Source organism: Mesoplodon bidens, assembly GCF_964165515.1.
Source record: "Mesoplodon bidens genome assembly, chromosome: 10".
NCBI classification, from domain to species: domain Eukaryota; kingdom Metazoa; phylum Chordata; class Mammalia; order Artiodactyla; family Ziphiidae; genus Mesoplodon; species Mesoplodon bidens.
Window position 1 is genome coordinate 30,670,480 of NC_138172.1, and position 23,438 is coordinate 30,693,917.

Genomic DNA, 23,438 nt, shown 5'->3' on the forward strand with positions numbered 1-23,438 from the left:
AGCAGAGCTGAAATCTGAGCCCTTTCCCCATGGCTGTGCAATCCACAGATTTACGGCACCACCACTGGACCTTTGTAAACTCAGCACCCACAGGACATCCAAATGGATTACTGGTGCTCCCACAGCTGGAGTGGGTCTGACATGAGCAGCTGCGGGCTTTGCGGGCACATTTAGAGGTGGGGCTGGAGTCTGGGCTGATTCTGTAGCTCCCATGGCAGGTCTAAGTGCACAACTACTGAGGTCCTGGTACCTGACTTCAGTGGATCTGTGCCTACCGATCTGCACTGGTGGCTTTGTGAGCACAGTGCCTGAGGGACACCAAGGCCTATTGCTTGTGTTCCCATGGTTGAGGTGTAGCTGACAGCAGTGCCAACAACAGTGTACTTTCTGAGCCCGCACAACGGGTGACAGGCAACACCACAGGGCACACTTCGTGGTGGACAGCTCCTGCGGAGGAATACTCAGTGGCTCCTCTCCCAGCGGGCATGCTCCTGTCCCCTCTATTTCACATCTCAGCTCAGAAACAGATCTGGGGTCTTCTACTCCAACAAGTGGGGAGCAGAGCCTGCCCCCCAACAGGGTTGTGACAACCACAGAGCAAAGAGAAGGCTTTGGTTACCACAACACCAGTCACACCCTCTGTCAAGGGGATAATGGCCAGTACACACTGAGGAAAGATGCAGCAGACATCCATGCTAAAAACAGCCCTTGCACAAAAAATATTAGACTCATGCAGTCTACACAAGGACATGCCCACATAAAAACAGCCCTTCAAGACCACAGTAGATAACTGTTTCTCCTAAACTCACAGAGTCAGAGAAATATAAGTAAAATGAAGAAGCAGTGGAACCACTCCCAAAAGATCAAAAGAATTCCCCTGAAAGAACAAACAATGAAATAGACCTTTCCAGTCTACTACACTCTGAGTTCAAAAAGGAGGTAATAAAAATACTGAAGGAATTAAGAAAGGCTATCGATAGAAATGCAGATTACTGTAAAAAGGAACTAGAAACGGTAAAGAAGAGCCAAGTAAAATTAGAAAACTCATTTGGCAAGATGAAAGCCAAGTTAAACGCAATAAATAGCAAACTGGATAATGCAAAAGAATGAATAAGTGATCTGGAAGATAGAATAATGGAAATCATCACATCAGAACACCAGACAGAAAGACAAATTTAAAACAAAAAGCAATATACGAGACCTATGGAATAATACAAAGCATGCCAATTTATATATAATAGGGATCCCAGAAGGAGAATAAAGAGGAAAGGAGATTGAACATATATTTGAATAAACTACAGCTGAAAATTCCCCAAACCCAAAGAAGAAAACAGATATCCAGGTACAGGAAGCACCGAGGTCTCAAACAAGATGAACACAAACAGACCTACAGCAAGACAAATTATAATTAAAATGGCAAAAGTTAAAGGTAAAGAGAGGATTCTAAAGGTGTCAAGAGGAAAACAAAGAGTTAATTACAAAGGAACCCCCATAAGGCTATTAGACGATTTCTCTACAGAAACGTTGCAGGCCAAAGAGAGCAGCAAGATATATTCAAAGTCCTGAAAGGGAAAACCCGTCAACCTAGGATACTCTACCCAGCAAGATCATCATTTAGAATAGAAGGAGAGATAAACAATTTCTCAGATAAGCAAAAACTAAAATAATATAGCAATACTAAATATATTTTAAAAGAAATATTCATGGTCTTCTCTAAATAGAAGAGAAGCAAGAATATATAGGAAAGAGAAAAACACAACTGGAAAGTAAATCTCTTAAATAAGCCAGTACACAGATTAAAAAGAAAAAAATTCTGGAGTTGGGGGAGTGAAAGCAATGATAACTACAATGAATAGCAAAAGGATAAACATGAATATGTAAAAGAGGACATCAAAATCATAAAATGTGGGGAGGAGAGTAAGAAAATGTAGATTTTTTTTTTTTAGGATGTGTTTAGTGACTACCGGTCTAAAAGCAAGTAGATATAGTAATGGGTTAACATGCTTAAAAAACAGGGTAACCGCAAATCAAAAGAATACAATATATTCACAAAAACCCAAAAGAAGAGAACACAAGCATACTATAAAAGAAAACCATCAAATCACAAAAGGAAAAAGAAAAAGAAGAAATACAAAATCAACTGGAAAACAAGGTTTAAAACGGCAATAAATCCATTTTTATCAATAATTACCTTAAATGTCAATGGACCAAATACTCCAATCAAAAGACACAGAGTGGCAGATTGGATATTAGCAATAACACTATAAAACAGAGGATGGAGTAAATGGAACTAACATGTCCAGGAGGTACTAACCATACTAAATCATACTAAATTTAATAAGTCAAAGAGGCATGTAGAAACCTCTAGGGTAACTACTACAAGAATAATAAGAGAGAGCTAATGGTGGAGAAAGAAAGGGCCATAAAAGGTAATACAAAAGAAGGCAAGAAAGGAAAGAAAAAGAGAAAATAACTGTGACAAAAGGAAAACAAATAGTAAAGTGTTAGATTTAAATTGAAATATATCATGAATTCCATCAACTGAAAACAGATATGTATTCCAAATAAAAGGCAAAGATTTTCAGATCAATTTAAAACACCTCAAAGACTCAGAAAGGCTGAAAATAAAAAGACAGAAAATTATATACCATAAGAACAATGTAATACTAATCAGAAAAGACAGCCTCTTCAATAAGTGGTGTTAGGAAAACTGGACAGCTACATGTAAAAGAATGAAATTAGAACACTCCCTAACACCATACACAAAAATAAACTCAAAATGGATTAAAGACCTAAATGTAAGGCCAGACACTATCAAACTCTTGGAGGAAAACATAGGCAGAACACTCTATGACATAAATCATAGCAAGATCCTTTTTGATTCTCTTCCTAAAGAAATGGAAATAAAAACAAAAATAAACAAATGGGACCTAATGAAACTTAAAAGCTTTTGCACAGCAAAGGAAACCATAAACAAGATGAAAAGACAACCCTCAGAATGGGAGAAAATATTTGCAAATGAAGCAACTGACAAAGGATTAATCTCCAAAATATACAAGCAGCTCATGCAGCTCAATATCAAAAAAACAAAAAACCCCATCCAAAAATGGGTGGAAGAGCTAAATAGACTTTTCTCCAAAGAAGATATACAGATCCCCAACAAACACATGAAAGCATGCTCAACATCACTAATCATTAGAGAAATGCAAATCAAAACTACAATGAGGTATCACCTCACACCAGTCAGAATGTCCATCATCAAAAAATCTACAAACAATAAATGCTGGAGAGGGTATGGAGAAAAGGGAACCCTCTTGCACTGTTGGTGGGAATGTAAATTGATATAGCCACTATGGAGAACAGTATGGAGGTTCCTTAAAAAACTAAAAATAGAACTACCATGTGACCCAGCAATCCCACTACTGGGCATACACCCTGAGAAAACCATAGTTCAAAGAGTTATGCCACAAGAGGGAAGAGATATGGGGATATATGTATATGTATAACTGATTCACTTTTCTATAAAGCAGAGACTAATACACCATTGTAAAGCAATTATACTCCAATAAAGATGTTAAAAAAAAAGAGTCACATACCACAATGTTCATTGCAGCACTATTTACAACAGTCAGGACATGGAAGCAACCTAAGTAAGTGTCCATGACAGATGAATGGATAAAGAAGATGTGGCACATATATACAATGGAGTATTACTCAGCCATAAAAAGAAATGAAATTGAGTTATTTGTAGTGAGGTGGATGGACCTAGAGTCTGTCATACAGAGGGAAGTAAGTCAGAAAGAGAAAAACAAATACAGTATGCAAACATATATATATATGTGGAATCTAAAAAAAAAAAGACATATATATACTACCAAATGTAAAATAGGTAGCTAGTGGGAAGCAGCTGCATTGCACAGGGAGATCAGCTTGGCGCTTTGTGACCACCTAGAGGGGTGGGAGGGAGACACAAGAGGGAGGGAATATGGGGATATATGTATACCTATAGCTGATTCACTTTGTTATACAGCAGAAACTAACACAATATTGTAAAGCAATTATACTCCAATAAAGATGTTAAAAAAAAACTGGCTTAAAGCTTTACTGACAACAGGTAAAATCAAGTTTAAGGTAAATATCATTACTAGAAATGGGAAGGAAGATTCAAAATAATAAAAGGGACAATATGCTAGGAAAATATGGCAATTCTGCTTCACACTTGCAAATGTAGTAAGAATTGACAGAGAACTAAAAGGGGAAATCGACAAATTCACCTGATGTTGGAGATCAAAATATCTGTCTATATAACTGATAGAACAAGCAAAGATCATAAAATGCAATCCCCATCAAATTAGCAATGGTATTTTTCACTGATCTAGAACAAAAAAAAATTAAATTTGTATGGAAACACAAAAGGCCCCAAATAGCCAAAACAATCTTGAGAAAGAAGAATGGAGCTGGAGGAATCATGCTCCCTGACTTCAGATGATATACTACAATGCTACAGTAATCAAAACAGTATGGTACTGGCTCGAAAACAGACACATAGATCAATGGAACAGGACAGAAAGCCCAGAAATAAACCCACACTTATGGTCAATTAATCTATGACAAAGGAGGCAAGAATATACAATAGAGAAAAGACAGTCTCTTCAATAAGGGGTGCTGGGAAAACTGGACAGGTATATGCAAAAGAATGAAATGGAACATTCTCTAACACCATATACAAAAACAAACAAACAAACAAAAACCTTAAAATGGATAAAAAACCTAGATGTAAGACCAGATACTATAAAACTCCTAAAGAAAAATGTAGGCAGAACACTCACATAAATCACAGCAATATTTTTTTGGATCCGTCTCCTAGAGTAATGGAAGCAAAAGCAAAAATAAACAAATGGGACCTAATTAAATTTAAAAGTTTTTGCACATCATAGGAAACCATAAACAAAACAAAAAGACAATCTACAAAGTAGGAGAAAATATTTGCAAAAAATGCAACCAACAAGGGATTAACCTTCAAAATATACAAACAGCTCATACAGCTCAATATCAAAAAAACAAACAACCCAATCAAAAAATGGGCAGAAGACCTAAATAGACATTTCTCCAAAGAAGACATACAGATAGCCAACAGGCACATGAAAAGATGCTCAACATCACTAATTATCAGAGAAATGCAAATCAAAACTACAATGAGGTACCACCTCACACTGGTCAGAATGGCCATCAACAAAAAGTCTACAAATAATAAAAGCTGGAGAGAGTGTGGAGAAAAGGGAACCTTCCTACACTGATGGTGGGAATGTAAATTGGTGAAGCCACTATGGAAAACAGTATGGAGGTTCCTTAAAAAACTAAATGTAGAGTTACCATATGACCCAGCAATCCCATTCCTGGCATATACCCAGCAAAGATGAAAGCTCTAAGTCAAAAAGATACATGTACCCAAAAGTTCATTGCAGCACTATTTACAACGGCCAAGACGTGGAAGCAACCTAAGTGTCCATCAACAGATGAATGAATTGTACAAACTACGATATATAAAATAGATAAACAACAAGGACCCACTGTATAGCCTAGGAAACTATATTCAATATCTTGCTAATAACCTATAATGGAAAAGAACCTGAAAAAGAATGAATATATTAATGTATATATTATAAATTCATATATATATAACTGAATCACTTTGCTATACACCTGAAACACTGTCAATCAACTATACTTCAATTTTAAAATAAATAAATAAATAAATAAGATCATGAAATAATTAGATGATTTATATTTTGACTAATTGACTTTTACAGAAAATTACAACCAGCAACTGCAAATATACATTCTTTCCAAATATACATGGGACATTTACCAAAATTGACCATATTCTGGTCCATAAAGCAAGTCTCAAAAATGTTCAAGGATTAACATGTTAAAAGCATGCTCTGCCCATAACAAAATTAAGCTACAAATCAAGGCAACAAGAACAATAATAAAATGAACAACAACAAAATAACTAAAAAATCCACAAATGTTTAGAACTTTATCAATGCTCTGGATAATCCATGAAGCAAAGAAGAAATCACAGATGTTTCTAGTTTGATTTTTAACACCTTTATATATCCAAAAATTGTACATATTTAAAATGTTTAATCAAGCAGACTTGACATGTTACACACCTGTGAAATTAACACCCCCAAAGTTTTCTTGTGCCCCTCCCTGTCCCCTATTCCCCAGAAAACCACTGATTTGCTTTTTATCATTATAGATTAGTTTGTATTTCCTAGAATTCTGCAGAAATGGAATCATCTAAATTACACTACTTTGTCTGGCTTCTTTCGCTCAGTATAATTATTTTTGAGTTTTATACATATCGCTGCAGGCATCAGTAGTTCATTGCTTTCTGTTGCTCAGCAGTATCTCATTGTATGGTTATATCACATTTTGTTTATCCACTGATCTGTTAACAAACATTTGAGGTTGTTCTCAGTTTGGGGCTAGTACAAATAGCACTCCTATGAATATTAGTATACAAGTTTGTGGATGGACATATGCTTTCACTTCTCTTGGACAAAGGTGGCATTGAAGTATAGTGGGTAAAACCGGTCCTTTTAATACATGAGGCTATGTCAGCCGTCCAGATGAAAAAAAGAAATAAATCTCAATCCATCCCCCACCAAACTTACATCATACATGAAAATCAATTCCAAGTACCTTGTACATCTAAATAAATGGAAACAGTGAAAGCATAAAAGTACGAGAAGATAGCATAGGAGAATATCCTCAGGACTTTGAGTTAAGCAAAAGTTTCTTAAACAAAACACAAAAGCATTAGCCATAGAAGAAAAGAGTGATGAATTTTGCTACATTAAAATTAAAGATTTCTGCTCATCAAGAGGCACCATTAAGACAGTAAAAAAGCAAGCCACTGCATGGGACTATTTGGGGGATTACATGGATCCCACAAAGGCAGAATAAAGAACTCCTATAAGGAAAAGAAAAAGACAATCCAATAGGGCTTCCCTGGTGGTGCAGTGGTTGAGAGTCTGCCTGCCAATGTAGGGGACACGGGTTCGTGCCCTGGTCTGGGAAGATCCCACATGCTGCGGAGTGACTAGGCCCGTGAGCCACAACTACTGAGCCTGCACGTCTGGAGCCTGTGCTCCGCAACAAGAGAGGCCACGACAATGAGAGGCCCGCGCACCGCGATGAAGAGTGGCTCCCACTCGCCGCAACTAGAGAAAGCCCTTGCACAGAAACAAAGACCCAACACAGCCAAAAATCAATTAATTAATTAAAAAAAGACAATCCAATAAAGAATTGGTGAAAGGAACTTCACAAAACAGTATATTCAAATGGCCAATGAACTATTAAAAGATGGTCAACATCGGGGCTTCCCTGGTGGCGCAGTGGTTGCCTGCCGATGCAGGGGACACGGGTTCGTGCCCTGGTCCGGGAAGATCCCACATGCCGCGGAGCAGCTGGGCCCGTGAGCCATGGCCACTGAACCTGCGCGTCCGGAGCCTGTGCTCCGCAACGGGAGAGGCCACAACAGTGAGAGGTCCGTGTACCGCAAAAAAAAAAAAAAAAAAAAAAGATGGTCAACATCATTAGTCATCAGAAAAATATAAATTAAAACCACAATGAGATACCACCACAAACCCACTGCAATAGCTAAACAAACTGGAATACTCAACTGTTGATTGTTGATGAGTATATGGAACAAGTGGACCTCTCATAGACTGTGGTCTGCATATCTGATGACCCAGCAATTCTTCTTCTTCTAGGTACATACTCACTAGAAATATGTTCACGTGTCACTTACACAGCCAGACATGTACCAGAATGTTCATAGGAGCCTCATTCAAAATAGCAAAAAACAAAACTAAACTGGAATCAATGTCTATCAACAGAAGAATGTAGTTTATTCACGTAACAAATACTTTAAAAGCCATTAAAATAAACAGGATACTATTACATGCAACGACATGGATGAATTTTACAAAGAACGTTGAGGTAAAAAGCTAGACTCAAAAGAAGATATACTGTACAATTCAATATATTTAAAGTGCAAAAATGCGTAACACTAAGGGAGTTGGAAGTTAGAATTATCATCTTTTTTTGTGTGTATGGTAAAATATGCAAAATATAAAATATACCATTTAAACCATTTTTAAGTGTACAGATTACTGACATTAAGTACATTTACATTATTGTGCAACCATCACCACTATCCATCTCCAATCTGAACTTCCATACCCATGAAACAATAACTCCCCATTCTCCCCTCCCCCACGCCCCTTGGTATATACTAATTACTTTCTGTCTCTATGAATTTGACTACAGTAGGTACCTCCTATGAATCACACAATATTTGTCCTTTTGTGTCTGGTTTATTTCACTTAGCATAATGTCTTCAAGGTTCTTCCATGTTTCAGCACGCATCAGAATTTCCCTCCCTTTTAGGACTGAATAATATGCATGTATCACATTTTGTTTATCCAGTCATCTGTCAGTGAGCATTTGAGTTGTTTCCACCTTTTGGCTATTGTGAAAAATGCTGCTACAAGCATTGGTATACAAGAATCTGTTTGAGTCCCTGATTTCAATTCTTTTAGTATATACTCAAAAGTAGAATTGCTGAATCATTTGCTAATTCAGTGTTTAATTTTGGGGGAGAACTGCGACACTTTCCCACATTGGCTGCGCTATTTTATATGCCCATTAGCAATGCACAAGGGTTCCAATTTCTCCATCCTCACCAACACTTATTTCCCAGGGTTTTTGTCTTTGTCTTGTTTTGTTTTGTTTTGATAATAGCCATCCTGATGAAAGTGAAGTGGTATCTCATTAGGGTTTTGATTTGCATTTCCTTAATGACCAGTGATGTTGAGTATCTTTTCATGCACTTATTGGCCATTTGTATGTCTTCTTTAGAAGACATTGTCTATTCCAGACCTTTGCCCATTTTATAATCAAGTTGTTTTGAGTTTAGGAGTTCTTTATATATTCTGAATATTAATCCTTGATTTGGAAATATTTTCTTCCATTCTGTAAGTTGCTTTTTCATTCTCTTGACAGTGTCCTTTGATGCACAAAGGGTTTTAATTTTGATGAAGACCAATTTATTTTTTCTTTTGTTGCCTATGAAGAGTTATCATCTTTGATGATGAGAGAGGAATTAGAGGATGATCAAGAGCATGAGAGGGGCTTCTGAGGTGCTGCTAGTGTTCTACACATTTATAATTTGTGCATTTTTCTGGTTACGCATTCTGTATGTTTGTATGACTGGAAAACAGAGGTTAAAAGGATAATCAATTTAATGTGTTTGGTCTGGTTTAGTGATCGATTTAGACCACTACTGTGCTAAGTCAATTGATTGCAGAAATCAGCCATTACATAGGACCAAAAATCAGTTTTACTTATATAAAATATTTATTTTTAAATGCTTATTTTCAAAATATTTAAAATTAATGTTAGATGTATTTACTTTTTTGTTTAAGTGGTAACAATATTGCTAAATTACAATAATTGACTATTCAGAATATAGCTAAGCATTGTTCTCCTAGGTTGCCAGTTTTCTAAAGTCAGAGATTGCCTCCTTCACTATTATAGTGCTTATAAGACAATTAATTATGCACTGATATCAACTCTGAAGGGCAGTCTGGCAAAATGTATCCCAAAAAACTTTAAAATGTACTTGCTCATTAATTCATCTATTCGAGTTTTAGGAATATATCCAGAGGAATAACTGAGCAAGTAAACACAAATATATGCAGGGATATTCCCTGAAGCATTGTTTATAATAGCAAACAAATGGTGTTTGGTTAAATGAAATATGGTCTATACATACTATAGAAGAGTATACATCCATTGATTTTATAATTCAAATCTATATTGACATGAAAAGGTAAAAGATTTACTTACATTCTAAGTGCAGTTTAGAAAACCAATGTGTATAGTATAATCTCATATTCTAATGTGAAAGAAAAATCAGGAAAGACAGACATCAGCATCTTAGTGGGGCTTTCTCTGGGTGGTGAAATTTCAGCTGATTTTTCCCTTAACTTGCCTATTTATAATTCTAAATTTTCTACAGTGAAATGTATTATTTTGTATTAAACATATAAACACACTCAAAAAGTGGTTTTCCCTAAGGAAGTGAAAAGTGTCTTCTTGGATCAGTTTTATCACAATTTAATTATTAGCGTATGAGATGGCATTTTCAGTTTTCATTAAGTAGATATGTTTACACACGCACAAGCACACACATAGGTAAATATTATGAAATGACAGTCTTCACAGCAAGCCAATATATTCCAATTTTAGATTAAAGTTTCAATGCAACCTTGCAAATAAGTTCCCAGTATCTATAAGTCCACAACAGTGCACCACCAGCCTATTAACGGAATTAAAAACAAAAACAAAAAACAAAAAAACCCTATCTCATCATGATCTATCATGTGAACACCAAATGGGAAAAGAATATTTCAACTATGTTATTCATTTTATACTTTGCTGGTTTGTTTTGATTTGTTTTGTTTATTAGTTGGATGGTTGTTTATTTGATTTGGTTTGATTGTATGATTGGAAAACAGAGGACCAAAGGATAACCAATTTAGCAGGGTTGGTCCAGTTTAATAGTCAGTTCAGAGCATTGCTGTGCTGAGTCAATTGACTATGCAAAAATTCATCATCAAGCAGGACCAACAATCAGATCAACTCTGCCACGTCCAATTTGGACACATTGCCTAGACACTGCTTTTGGCAAGAAGAGCTCACTTGTTCAGCTGCTCCACAGTCTTGCTTTCTTACACTTTCCTTTATTCCTACTTGGTAAGCTTTCTGCTACAAAGGAGAAAAACCAAGAGTGGAAGGAAAGAATTACACTTTTTTTGGTTTCAATTACAAGAACTTGACAACACAAGGACAAATCAAAAGGGGGACTTTACCAGAGCAATTGATTCTTTTCTCTCACTGTGGGGAAGGGCTGCCATTGGTGAATCATTAAGATAGACAGTTTCTACTCTATTTAGTTTCTGCCAGAAATCAAAATCCACATTCAGCATGTTAACAAAAAAGTCCATGCAGTCTTTACCAAAATGCCAACAATACAGTATATCCCTGGGCCATATAACTACTGGATTTCATGCTGGGGGAAATGTTTCAAGAAAGGCCTGAGAACCATTCTGAGCTACTAGAAGTGCAGAGCTGCAAATGTGTTGATCTGAAAGTATGATATTGACGTCTTCAGAGAAGAGACTCTCATACTCCAAAATGGGTTGAATGACAGAAGGCTCATTCGAGGCTTATGACACCGTGGCTTACACCTAGCTATCTCCTGGATGCCTCTATAAGAACAACTTTTGAACATAATACATGATAACCTTTGTCAGTGAAGTAACTCCCACCTCAATTTCATTCGGGAATTTATCATTTTCTAGTGTGTAGGTCTTACAAGTGGTATATTCTTCGGTCAAAAATATGACTTATCAACTAATAATTCTGGACTTCTCTCTGTATCACCACCCAAATGGACAAGTCCATTTACAACTACACATTTTGAAAATGAATCAGTTTTGCAAGTTCAGTTGATCTCAATATTTTTTTAATCAACCAAACTTTCCAAAATTTGGTGAATTATATTCAAACAATATAATTACATTTACAAATAATCAGTATTGGTTTTTTTAATAAATTTATTTATTCTATTTATTTATTTTTGGCTGCGTTGGGTCTTCGTTGCTGTGCGCAAGCTTTCTCTAGTTGTGGTGAGCGGGGGCTACTCTTCGTTGTGGTGCACGGGCTTCTCATTGCGGTGGCTTCTCTTCTTGCGGAGCACAGGCTCTAGAGTGCAGGTTCAGAAGTTGTGGCGCATGGACTTAGTTGCTCCGTGGCATGTGGGATCTTCCTGGACCAGGGCTTGAACCCGTGTCCCCTGCATTGGCAGGTGGATTCTTAACCACTACGCCACCAGAGACATCCGTTTTCATTTTTATTTACAAAAATCCAGAAAATGAACTGAAGACTGCCCTTGCGAATTAAACTCTGTTCTGCTATTAAATGCCTTGTACCAGGTTCCAAGGTGAGCAGCGCAACGCTGCAACTTTGATCAGAGACTAGCAAAGGGCATTTCAAGAAACCTCCCAGTAAAAGGGATTTGGGGAACACTATAAACAACTCATATCCCCATAGAAATTCATGTGGCAAATTAATACATTAAAGACTCTGTGAACCCAGAAGTAAACTTTTAAAACTTTGCTTCATCTGGTGTTCCCATATCTACTAAAAATCCATATTTGAGAAACACCAGCTAAGCATAAAGGAGGTATCTGGAATACTGTGCAATAGAGATATAATGTAAGCCATATATGTAATTTTAAATTTTCTTATACCCATGTAAATATAAATTTAAAGAGTTGAAATTAATTTTATTAATATATTTCATTTAACTCAATATATCCAAAATATTTTTCAACATATAATCAATATAAAATTATTAAAGAAATATATTTTTGTAACAAACCGTTAAAATTCAGTGTTTATTTTACACTTACAGAATATTTCAATTCAGACTAGCTGGGTTTCAGGGGCTCAATAGCTACAGGTAACTAGTGGCTACCTAACTGAACATTGCACATATAGAAGATTAATGATGATATGAATTTACATGTTTAAAATATCATAATATTTAACAAATTGATTTTAAAAACAGCTAATCAACAAATGATGTACAGGATTATTATATATTAACAATGACTATTTAGACAATGGTACTAGCTTCAGTGTAATTCTACTTTACAAGTGGAATCAGAATTGTCTATGTCCAGTGACTTTTTCTTTTTTTTAATAACATCTTTATTGGAGTATAATTGCTTTACAATGGTGTGTTAGTTTCTGCTGTATAACAAAGTGAATCAGCTATACATATACATATATCCCTATATCTCCTCCCTCTTCCGTCTCCCTCCCACCCTCCCTATCCTACCCCTATATGTGGTCACAAAGCACTGAGCTGATCTCCCTGTGCTATGCAGCTGCTTCCCACTAGCTATCTATTTTATGTTTGGTAGTGTATATATGTCCATGCCACTCTCTCACTTTGTCCCAGCTTACCCTTCTCCCTCCCCGTGTTCTCAAGTCCATTCTCTCTATCTGCGTCTTCATTCCTGTCCTGACCCTAGGTTCTTCAGAACCTTTTTTTTTTTTTAGATTCCATATATATGTGTTATCATAAGGTATATATTTTTCTCTTTCTGACATACTTCATTCTGTATGACAGTCTCTAGGTCCATCCACCTCACTACAAATAACTCAATTTCATTTCTTTTTATGGCTGAGTAATATTCCAATGTATATATGTGCCACATCTTCTTTATCCATTCATATGTCAATGGACACTTAGATTGCTTCCATGCCCTGGCTATTGTAAATAGTGCTACAATGAACATTGTGATACATGTCTCTTTGAATTACGGTTTTTTCAGGGTATATGCCCAGTAGTGGGATTGCTGGGTCGTATGGTAGTTCTATTTCTAGTTTTTTAAGGAACCACCGTAACGTTCTCCATAGTGGCTGTACCAATTTACATTCCCACCAACAGTGCAAGAGGGTTCCCTTTACTCCACACCCTCTCCAGCATTTACTGTTTGTAGATTTTTGATGATGGCCATTCTGACTAGTGTGAGGTGATACCTCATTGTAGTTTTGATTTGCATTTCTCTAATCATTAGTGATGTTGAGCATCCTTTCATGTGTTTGTTGGCAATCCGTATATCTTCTTTGGAGAAACGTCTATTTAGGTCTTCTGCTCATTTTCGGATTGGGTTGTCTGTTTTTTAGATATTGAGCTGCATGAGCTGCTTGTAAATTTTGGAGATTAATCCTTTGTCACTCGCTTCATTTGCAAACATTTCCTCCCACTCTGAGGGTTGTCTTTTCATCTTGTTTATGGTTTCCTTTGCTGTGCAAAAGCTTTTAAATTTCATTAGGTCCCATTTGTTTATTTTTGTTTTTATTTCCATTTCTTTAGGAGGTGGGTCAAAAAGGATCTTGTGATTTATGTAATAGTGTTCTGCCTATGTTTTCCTCTAAGAGTTTTATAGTGTCTGGCCTTACATTTAGGTCTTTAATCCATTTTGAGTTTATTTTTGTGTATGGTTTTAGGGAGTGTTCTAATCTCATTCTTTTACATGTAGTTGTCCAGTTTTCCCAGCACCACTTATTGAAGAAGTTGTCTTTTCTCCATTGTATACTCTTGCCTCCTTTATCAAAAATAACGTGACCATATGTGTGTGGGTTTATCTCTGGGCTTTCTATCCTGTTCCATTGACCTATATTTCTGTTTCTGTACCAGTACCATACTCTCTTGATTACTGTAGCTTTGTAGTATAGTCTGAAGTCTGGGAGCCTGATTCCTCCAGCTCCGTTTTTCTTTTTCAAGATTGCTTTCTTTATTCAGGGTCTTTTGTGTTTCCATACAAACCATGAAATTTTTTATTCTAGTTCTGTGAAAAATGCCATTGGTAGTTTGATAGGCATTGCACTGAATCTGTATATTGCTTTGGGTAGTATAGTCATTTTCACAGTGTTGATTCTTCCAATCCAAAAACATGGCATATCTCTCCATCTGTTTGTATCATCTTTAATCTCTTTCATCAGGGTCTTATAGTTTTCTGCATACAGGTCTTTTGGTTCCTTAAGTAGGTTTATTCATAGGTATTTTATTCTTTTTGTTGCAATGGTAAATGGGAGTGTTTCTTTAATTTCTCTTTCAGATTTTTCATCATTAGTGAATAGGAATGCAAGAGATTTCTGTGCACTAATTTTGTATCCTGCTACTTTACCAAATTCATTGATTAGCGCTAGTAGTTTTCTGGTAGCATCTTTAGGATTCTCTATGTATAGTATCATATCATCTGCAAACAGTGACAGTTTTACTTCCTCTTTCTTGATTTGGATTCCTTTTATTTTTTTCTTCTCTGATTGCTGTGGCTAAAACTTCCAAAACTATGTTGAATAATATTGGTAAGAGTGGACAACCTTATCTTGTTCCTGATCTTAGAGGAAATGGTTTCAGTTTTTCACCATTGAGGACGATGTTGGCTGTGGGTTTGTCATATATGGCCTTTATAATGTTGAGGTAAGTTCCCTCTATGCCTACTTTCTGGAGGGTTTTTATCATAAATGGGTGCTGAATATTGTCAAAAGCATTTTCTACATCTATTGAGATGATCATATGTTTATCCTCCTTCAGTTTGTTAATATGGTGTATCACGTTGATTAATTTGCGTATATTGAAGAATCCTTGCATTCCTGGGATAAACCCCACTTGATCATAGTGTATGATCCTTTTAATGTGCTGTTAGATTCTGTTTGCTAGTATTTGGTTGAGGATTTTTGCATCTATGCTCATCAGTGATATTGGCCTGTAGTTCTCTTTGTTTGTGACACCTCTGTCTGGTTTTGGTAATAGGGTGATGGTGGTGTCAGAGAATGAGTTTGGGAGTGTTCCTCCCTCTGCTATATTTTGGAAGAGTTTGAGAAGGATAGGTATTAGCACTTCTCTAAATGTTTGATAGAATTCTCCTGTGAAGCCATCTGGTCCTGGGCTTTTGTTTGTTGGAAGCTTTTTAATCACAGTCTCAATTTCAGTGCTTGCGATTGGTCTGTTTATATTTTCTATTTCTTCCTGGTTCAGTCTCGGAAGGTTGTGCTTTTGTAAGAATTTGTCCATTTCTTCCAGGTTGTCCATTTTATTATCATATAGTTGCTTCTAGTAATCTCTCATGATCCTTTGTATTTCTGCAGTGTCAGTTGTTACTTCTCCTTTTTCATTTCTAATTCTATTGATTTGAGTCTTCTCCCTTTTTTTCTTAATGAGTCTGGCTAATGGTTTATCAATTTTGTTTATCTTCATAAAGAACCAGCTTTTAGTTTTATTGATCTTTGCTATCATTTCTTTCATTTCTTTTTCATTTATTTCTGATCTGATCTTTATGATTTCTTTCCGTCTGCTAACTTTGGGGTTTTTTTGTTCTTCTTTCTCTAATTGCTTTAGGTGTAAGGTTATGTTGTTTATTTGAGATGTTTCTTGTTTCTTGAGGTAGGATTTTATTGCTATAAACTTCCCTCTTAGAACTGCTTTTGCTGCATCCCATAGGTTTTGGATCATCATGTTTTCATTGTCAGTTGTTTCTAGGTATTTTTTGAATTCCTCTTTGATTTCTTCAGTGATTTCTTGGTTATTTAGTAGTGTATTGTTTAGCCTCCATGTGTTTTTATTTTTTACAAGTTTTTTCCAGTAATTGATATCTAGTCTCATAGCATTGTGGTCGGAAAAGATACTTGATATGATTTCAATTTTCTTAAATTTACCAAGGCTTGTTTTCTGACCCAAGGTATGTTCTATCCTGGAGAATGTTCCATGAGCACTTGAGAAGAAAGGGTATTCTGTTGTTTTTGGATGGAATGTCCTATAAATATCAATTAAGTCCATCTTGCTTAATGCAGCATTTAAAGCTTGTGTTTCCTTATTCATTTTCATTTTGCATGATCAGTCCACTGGTGAAACTGAGGTGTTAAAGTCCCCTACTATGATTGTGTTACTGTCAATTTCCCCTTTTATAGCTGTTTAGCTTTTGCCTTATGTATTGAGGTGCTCTTATTTTGGGTGCATAAACATTTACAATTGTTATATCTTCTTGTGGGATTGATCCCTTGATCATTATGTACTGTCCTTCTTTGTCTCTTGTAACAGTCTTTATTTTAAAGTCTCTTTTGTCTGATATGAGAATTGCTACTCCAGCTTTCTTTTGATTTCCATTTGCATGGAATATCTTTTTCCATTCCCTCACTTTCAGTCTGTATGTGTCCCTAGGTCTGAAATGGGTCTCTTGTAGACAGCATATATACAGGTCTTGTTTATGTATCTATTCAGCCAATCTATGTCTCTTGGTGGGAGCATTTAATCCATTTACATTTAAGGTAATTGTCAATATGTATGCTCCCATTACCATTTTCTTAATTGTTTGGGGTTTGTTATTGTAGGTCTTTTCCTTCTCTTGTGTTTCCTGCCTAGAGAAGTTCCTTTAGCATTCATTGTAAAGCTGGTTTAGTGGTGCTGAATTCTCTTAGCTTTTGCTTGTCTGTAAAGGTTTTAATTTCTCCGTCGAATCTGAATGAGATCCTTGCTGGGTAGAGTAATCTCGGTTGTAGGTTCTTCCCTTTCATCACTTTAAATATGTCCTGCCACTCCCTTCTGGCTTGCAAAGTTTCTGCTGAAAGATTACCTCTTAACCTTATGGGGATTCCCTTGTATGTTATTTGTTGTCTTTCCCTTGCTGCTTTTGATATTTTTTCTTTGTATTTAATTTTTGATGGTTTGATTAATATGTGTCTTGGCATGTTTCTCCTTGGATTTATCCTTTGTGGGACTCTCTGCACCTCCTGGACTTGATTGACTATTTCCTTTCCCATGTTAGGGAAATTTTCAACTATAATCTCTTCAAATATTTTCTCAGTCCCTTTCCTTTTCTCTTCTTCCTCTGGGAACCCTATAATTCAAATGTTTGTGCATTTAATATTGTCCCAGAGTTCTCTAAGACTGTCCTCAATTCTTTTCATTCTTTTTTCTTTATTCTGCTCTGCGGTAGTTATTTCCACTATTTTATCTTCCAGGTCACTTATCCTTTTTTTGCCTCAGTTATTCTGCTATTGATTCCTTCTAGAGAATTTTTCATTTCATTTATTGTGTTGTTCATCATTGTTTGTTTGCTGTTTAGTTCTTCTAAGTCCTTGTTAAACTTTTCTTGTATTTTCTCCATTTTTTCCCCAAGATTTCGGATCATCTTTACTGTCATTACTCTGAATTTTTTTTCAGGTAGACTGCCTATTTCCTTTTCATTTGTTTGGTCTGGTGGGTTTTTGCCTTGCTCCTTCATCTGCTGTGTGTTTCTCTGTCTTCTCATTTTGCTTTACTTACTGTGTTTGGGAGCTCCATTTTGCAGGCTGCAGGTTCGTAGTTCCTGTTGTTTTTGGTGTCTGCCCCCAGTGGCTAAGGTTGGTTCAGTGGGTTGTGTAGGCTTCCTGATGTAGGGGACTGGTGCCTGTGTTCTGGTGGATGAGGCTGGATCTTGTCTTTCTGGTAGGCAGGACTGAATCTGGTGGTGTGTTTTGGGGTGTGTGTGAGCTTATTATGATTTGAGGAAGCCTCTCTGCTAATGGGTGGGGTTGTGCTCCTGTCTTGCTACTTTTTTCACATAGGGTGTTCAGCACTGTAGCTTGCTGGTCGTTGAGTGGAGCTGGGCCTTAGCATTGAGATGGAGATCTCTGGGAGAGCTTTCGCCATTTGATATTATGTGGAGCTGGGAGGTCTCTTGTGGACCGATGTCTTGAACTCAGCTCTCCCCGCTCAGAGGCACAGGCCTGACACCTGGCCGAGCACTGGGTGTGAGCCACACAGTTCAGGAGAAAAGGGAGAAAAAGAGAATGAAAGAAAGAAAAAATAAAATAAAAAGAAATAAATTTATTAAAATAAAACAATTTTTTAATTATAAAAAATTTAAAAAATTTAAAAGTAATAAAAAAAGGAAAGCAACCAAACCAAAAAACATATCCACCAATGATAACAAGTGCTAAAAACTATATTAAAACAAAACAAACTTGAGAATGGACTTGAGGATATGGAGAGGGGGAAGGGTAAGCTGTGACAAAACGAAAGAGAGGCATGGACATATATACACTACCAAACGTAAGGTAGATAGATAGTGGGAAGCAGCCGCAGAGCACAGGGAGATCAGCTCTGTGCTTTGTGACCACCTGGAGGGGTGGGATGGGGAGGGTGGGAGGGAGGGAGATGCATGAGGGAAGGGATTTGGGAACAGATGTATATGTATGACTGATTCACTTTGTTATAAAGCAGAAACTAATAAAAAAATAAAATAAATTTAAAAAAAGAAAAAAAAAGTCACTTTGGTCATTCAACTACAGATGTGCTCCATTTTAGCCAGTTTTTGCTTAATCTATTTAATTTTCCCCCCTTTGGTGAATTAAAAATATGCCAGAGTAGGCCTAGTAATTAGCATTTGTTATTTTATGGATGATATTAAATGTATAAATCCTGAATAAAATATTTATTTGTGCTTTGTAAACAAAACAAAACAAAACAAAACAAAATGGATATACAGAACCCTAGGACAAATGGTAAAAGCAAAGCTATACTGACAAAATCACACAAAGAAGCATACACATACACACTCACAAAAACAGAATAAGGAAAAAAAATATATATATATATATATAAACAAATCTACCAATGATAAACTCTAAATACTAAACTAAGATAAACATAAAACCAGAAACCAGTCAGTCGCATACTGCAAACCCCAAGTCTACAGTTGCTCCCAAAGTCCACCACCTCAATTTTGGGATGATTCGTTGTCTATTCAGGTATTCCAGAGATGCAGGGTACATCAAGTTGATTGTGGAGATTTAATCTGCTGCTCCTGAGGCTGCTGGGAGAAATTTCCCTTTCTCTTCTTTGTTTGCACAGCTCCTGGGGTTCAGCTTTGGATTGGCCCCGCCTCTGCATGTAGGTCGCCTGAGGGCTTCTGTTCCTTTTGGGAAGTCTGAGGTCTTCTGCCAACATTCAGTGAGTGTTCTGTAGGAGTTGTTCCACATGTAGATGTATTTCTGATGTATTTGTTGAGAGGAAGGAGATCTCCACATCTTACTCCTCCACCATCTTGACGGTCTCCATCAGCAATCTCCAGTGACTTTTTTGAAGATAGGAATTTTTATGTATTTTGTTAATTGCTATATCCACAGCACCTAGCACAGTGCCAGGCATATAGTAGATGCCCAATAAATATTTGTGAAATAAATGCCAGTATCAGTTAGGATAAGGTCATGTCTATAGCAAATGGTCAATAAATGCTTAAGCTTTGCTTTATTCAATTAAACAAACTATGTCCTATTCATAGCACTGAATATATGCTATTTACTAAGAGTTGAATACTTAAAGAATTGAATAAATCCTCAAAGAAGGAGCTTACCAGCAGGGATTAGCAATTTTTTTTTTTTTTTCTTTTTGCGGTATGCGGGCCTCTCACTGCCGTGGCCTCTCCCGTTGCGGAGCACAGGCTCCGGACGCGCAGGCCCAGCGGCCATGGCTCACGGGCCCAGCCGCTCCGCGGCATATGGGATCCTCCCAGACCGGGGCACGAACCCGTATCCCCTGCATCTGCAGGCGGACTCTCAACCACTGCGCCACCAGGGAGGCCCAGCAATTTTTTTCTGTAATCATCCAGATAGTAAATATTTTAGGTTTTGGGGACCATGGGGTCTCTGTTGCTAAGAGTAAGTATTGTAAGATGAGTACTTTCTCAACTTTGCCTTAGGAGCACAAAAGTAGCCATAAGCAGTATATAATTAAATAGGCATGGCTGTGTTCCAATAAAACTTTACTTGCCAAAACAGGTGGCAGGCCATATTTGGCCTAAGAGCTGTAGTTGGCCGACCTCTGGCATATACAGTATAGTAAGCAACTCAGATACATAAAGCGTAATTATAACCCCACTGACAATAACAACAGAAAATATGAAACACTTAAAGATGAAAGAAAAATTTAGAAAAGAAATGGGCAGAAACTATATGAAGAAACATTTAAAATTCTACTAAAAAAAAAATATATATATATATTATCCATATCCTTGCTAAAAAGCTAGTTTTCTGAAACTATACTTTATCTTTTGAATTTCAAGCCTATTTAAAACTATAAACTATTTGAAAATAAATAATAATTAAACAATGCAGAATTAAGTGTTAAATAACAGTATGAGCAGTATGATACACAAACATAAGAAAATAAAGATTAATTTGATGCAATGAAGTTTCTTTCTGGGATCAGCCTTTTGCTTGTAATGTCAGGTATGTTTCATATGGTCATAGACAGAATCACAATTGAAGATGTGAAGGGAATCAGAAGCTAGCCTCTATCCCTAATCTGCCTTGCAACTACTCACTTGGTCTGAAACGCCTACAATAATTGGCAGCTATACACAGATTGGCAGCTATAAAACCATCCAATAAATTTCCCCATCTCATTGAGACAGGCTGGGATCTGGGACCTGGGATCCTTTACTGCAGTGCGTGCACCTGGACAAAGGTCAAACGTCTCCTCAAGCAACAAAATAGAAGAAACTACAAGAGACTAAAAATAACTATTGATATGTATGCAGCTGGGGCAAATTATGGACAACAAGATACGAAAAGGCCAAAACCCAACTGCCACTTCTGAAATACTGGGAGCAAAAGCAGGGTACTGTGTATGATCCATGCACACAGCACCACCAAGAAAGTGGGCAGCCCACATAAGCCACCCCTCTGGAACAACCGACAATTCCACCCCTACCCTCACCCCACTTAAGGGACCAACCACCCCTTCTCGGGTAGCAAGCAAGGGAAGCTGTTACTTGTTTTTGCTCCCTCGTGCTGGAGTCCCATAAAGCCTTGCCTAAATTCCTCGTCTGGCCTCTTGTCAATTTCTATTGATAAAAGAGTCCAAGAACCCAGGTTGGTAACATTATCATCAGGGAAATAATGAACAACTTGAACAAATGTCTTGCCAAAATAATCACCATACCTCATATTTTAGAAAGCATTTGCACCCAAAGAAAAATGTATTTAAGCAACATTCATTCATTCAATGGGCATTTATTGAGCCAGGGCATTGTTTAAAATGGTAGGAATACAGTGAAGGTCAACACACGTGTGATTTTCAACCCCATGGAATTTGTATTCCAGTGGGAAAGGGGCCAGACAATAAACAAATAAGGTCATTACAATATAATTTTTTATATATCAATAAATGCCTTAAATATAAACAATAATATAATCTTTTATGGCAATTACCTAGGTAGCTATTTTAGAGCAGGTGCTTAGGAACTGTCTTTCTGAAGAGGTGGCTGTGTGTAAGCAGCCCCAAATGATGAGGCTCTACACTGCCTATGGCATTTCCTTAGCCCACTGGTCTAATGAAAAATCAAAAGATAAAACAATACTAATTTGGCCTGACTTGAAAAACCTACGTTAAGAATGAGTCATCACAACTTTTTTTCCAATTATTCACAAATAGTCATTTTTAATTACTTCAGATCCAGGTCAAGCTTATTAGCCAATTGGTTTTTATTTTTAAATCCTCTCCTTTTGAAAATTGGGACACTAACCCCTCTCTAGGATTCTGGAAATTCTCCCACACTCCATGATTTCTCAAACATTATTACCTATAACCACAGTTCTTTGATCAGGGTCATGAAATAGAAGCTGCCTGTGTCTTTTGATCTGGGCTTTTATAAAGGCCCCTGCACTCTTCTCCAAATTTCTCTTGGACTTTAATTTTTTTTTTTTTTTTACTATGTTCTACTCTATCCTTCTTGCTTGAAGATCATTCTTCATGGATTTTTTTTTTTTTTACTGTGTTTTAGTCTATCCTTCTTGCCTGAAGATCGTTCTTCATGGGAAAAAAAAAGTGAATCAAAGCAAAATCAAAGTCCTTCTAAGAAATAAGCTCTCATTTGTTCTTTTCTATGGGATTTTTTTTTAATCTTTTGAGGCAAGTTTGATATCTCTTCAACTCTGATAATCTGCATAAACAGATCATTCATTGTCAGATCACCGTTTATTATGATCACACACACACACACATGTATATGCACACGCACATACCCAAACCGATTTCAAAAAAATAAAATTCATCAAAGACGGAAGCCAATATAGCTAAAGTTTTATTCACTCCAGTGGCCTTGTATGACTTTTCCCTAATTACAACAAAATGCCTAGTGGGCACAATATGCCTCCAGAAATATTTTTATTCTTTTTTTGGAGCATGAGTTTTGTTAGTTGAAACAAAGCACTATGATCTTTCTGTGTCTCTCTGGAGCTTACTTTCTTTCTGGCTTGATACTTTATTAAGATAAAAGGTGAACAGATTTTCCTTCATTTCTCCTTCTTACAAAAGTTCATAAGATGTGCCCAAAGGATAATATATTTGGCCTTAGGGAAGTGGTTGGGCCTCAAGCATCTGTACCCTTTCTTGTTGGCTTTCTCTGGGTCGTTGAAGATGAATGCGTGAGTACAGGAAAGGCATAAAAAACTCACATGAAAATAGGCTTTTTAAAAATTGAGCTGAAATTAACTGAAGGGACCATCTGAACAGACCATCAGAAAATATAAAGCTGCCTTTTTCTCATGATCTCTCAGCTGGAAGAAAGAATTTCAGCAGAAAGAACAACAGAGCCACCCATTCCACCTCAGAGAATTTATCCTCCAAAGCCAGCTGTGAAAGTACAGACCAAAGACTTATCTTCCCACTCTGCTTATTGGCCAGTTTGCTAGCCACCAAGGTTCATGTTCTCTATTCCCTCTCTCTCTCTCTCTTTTTG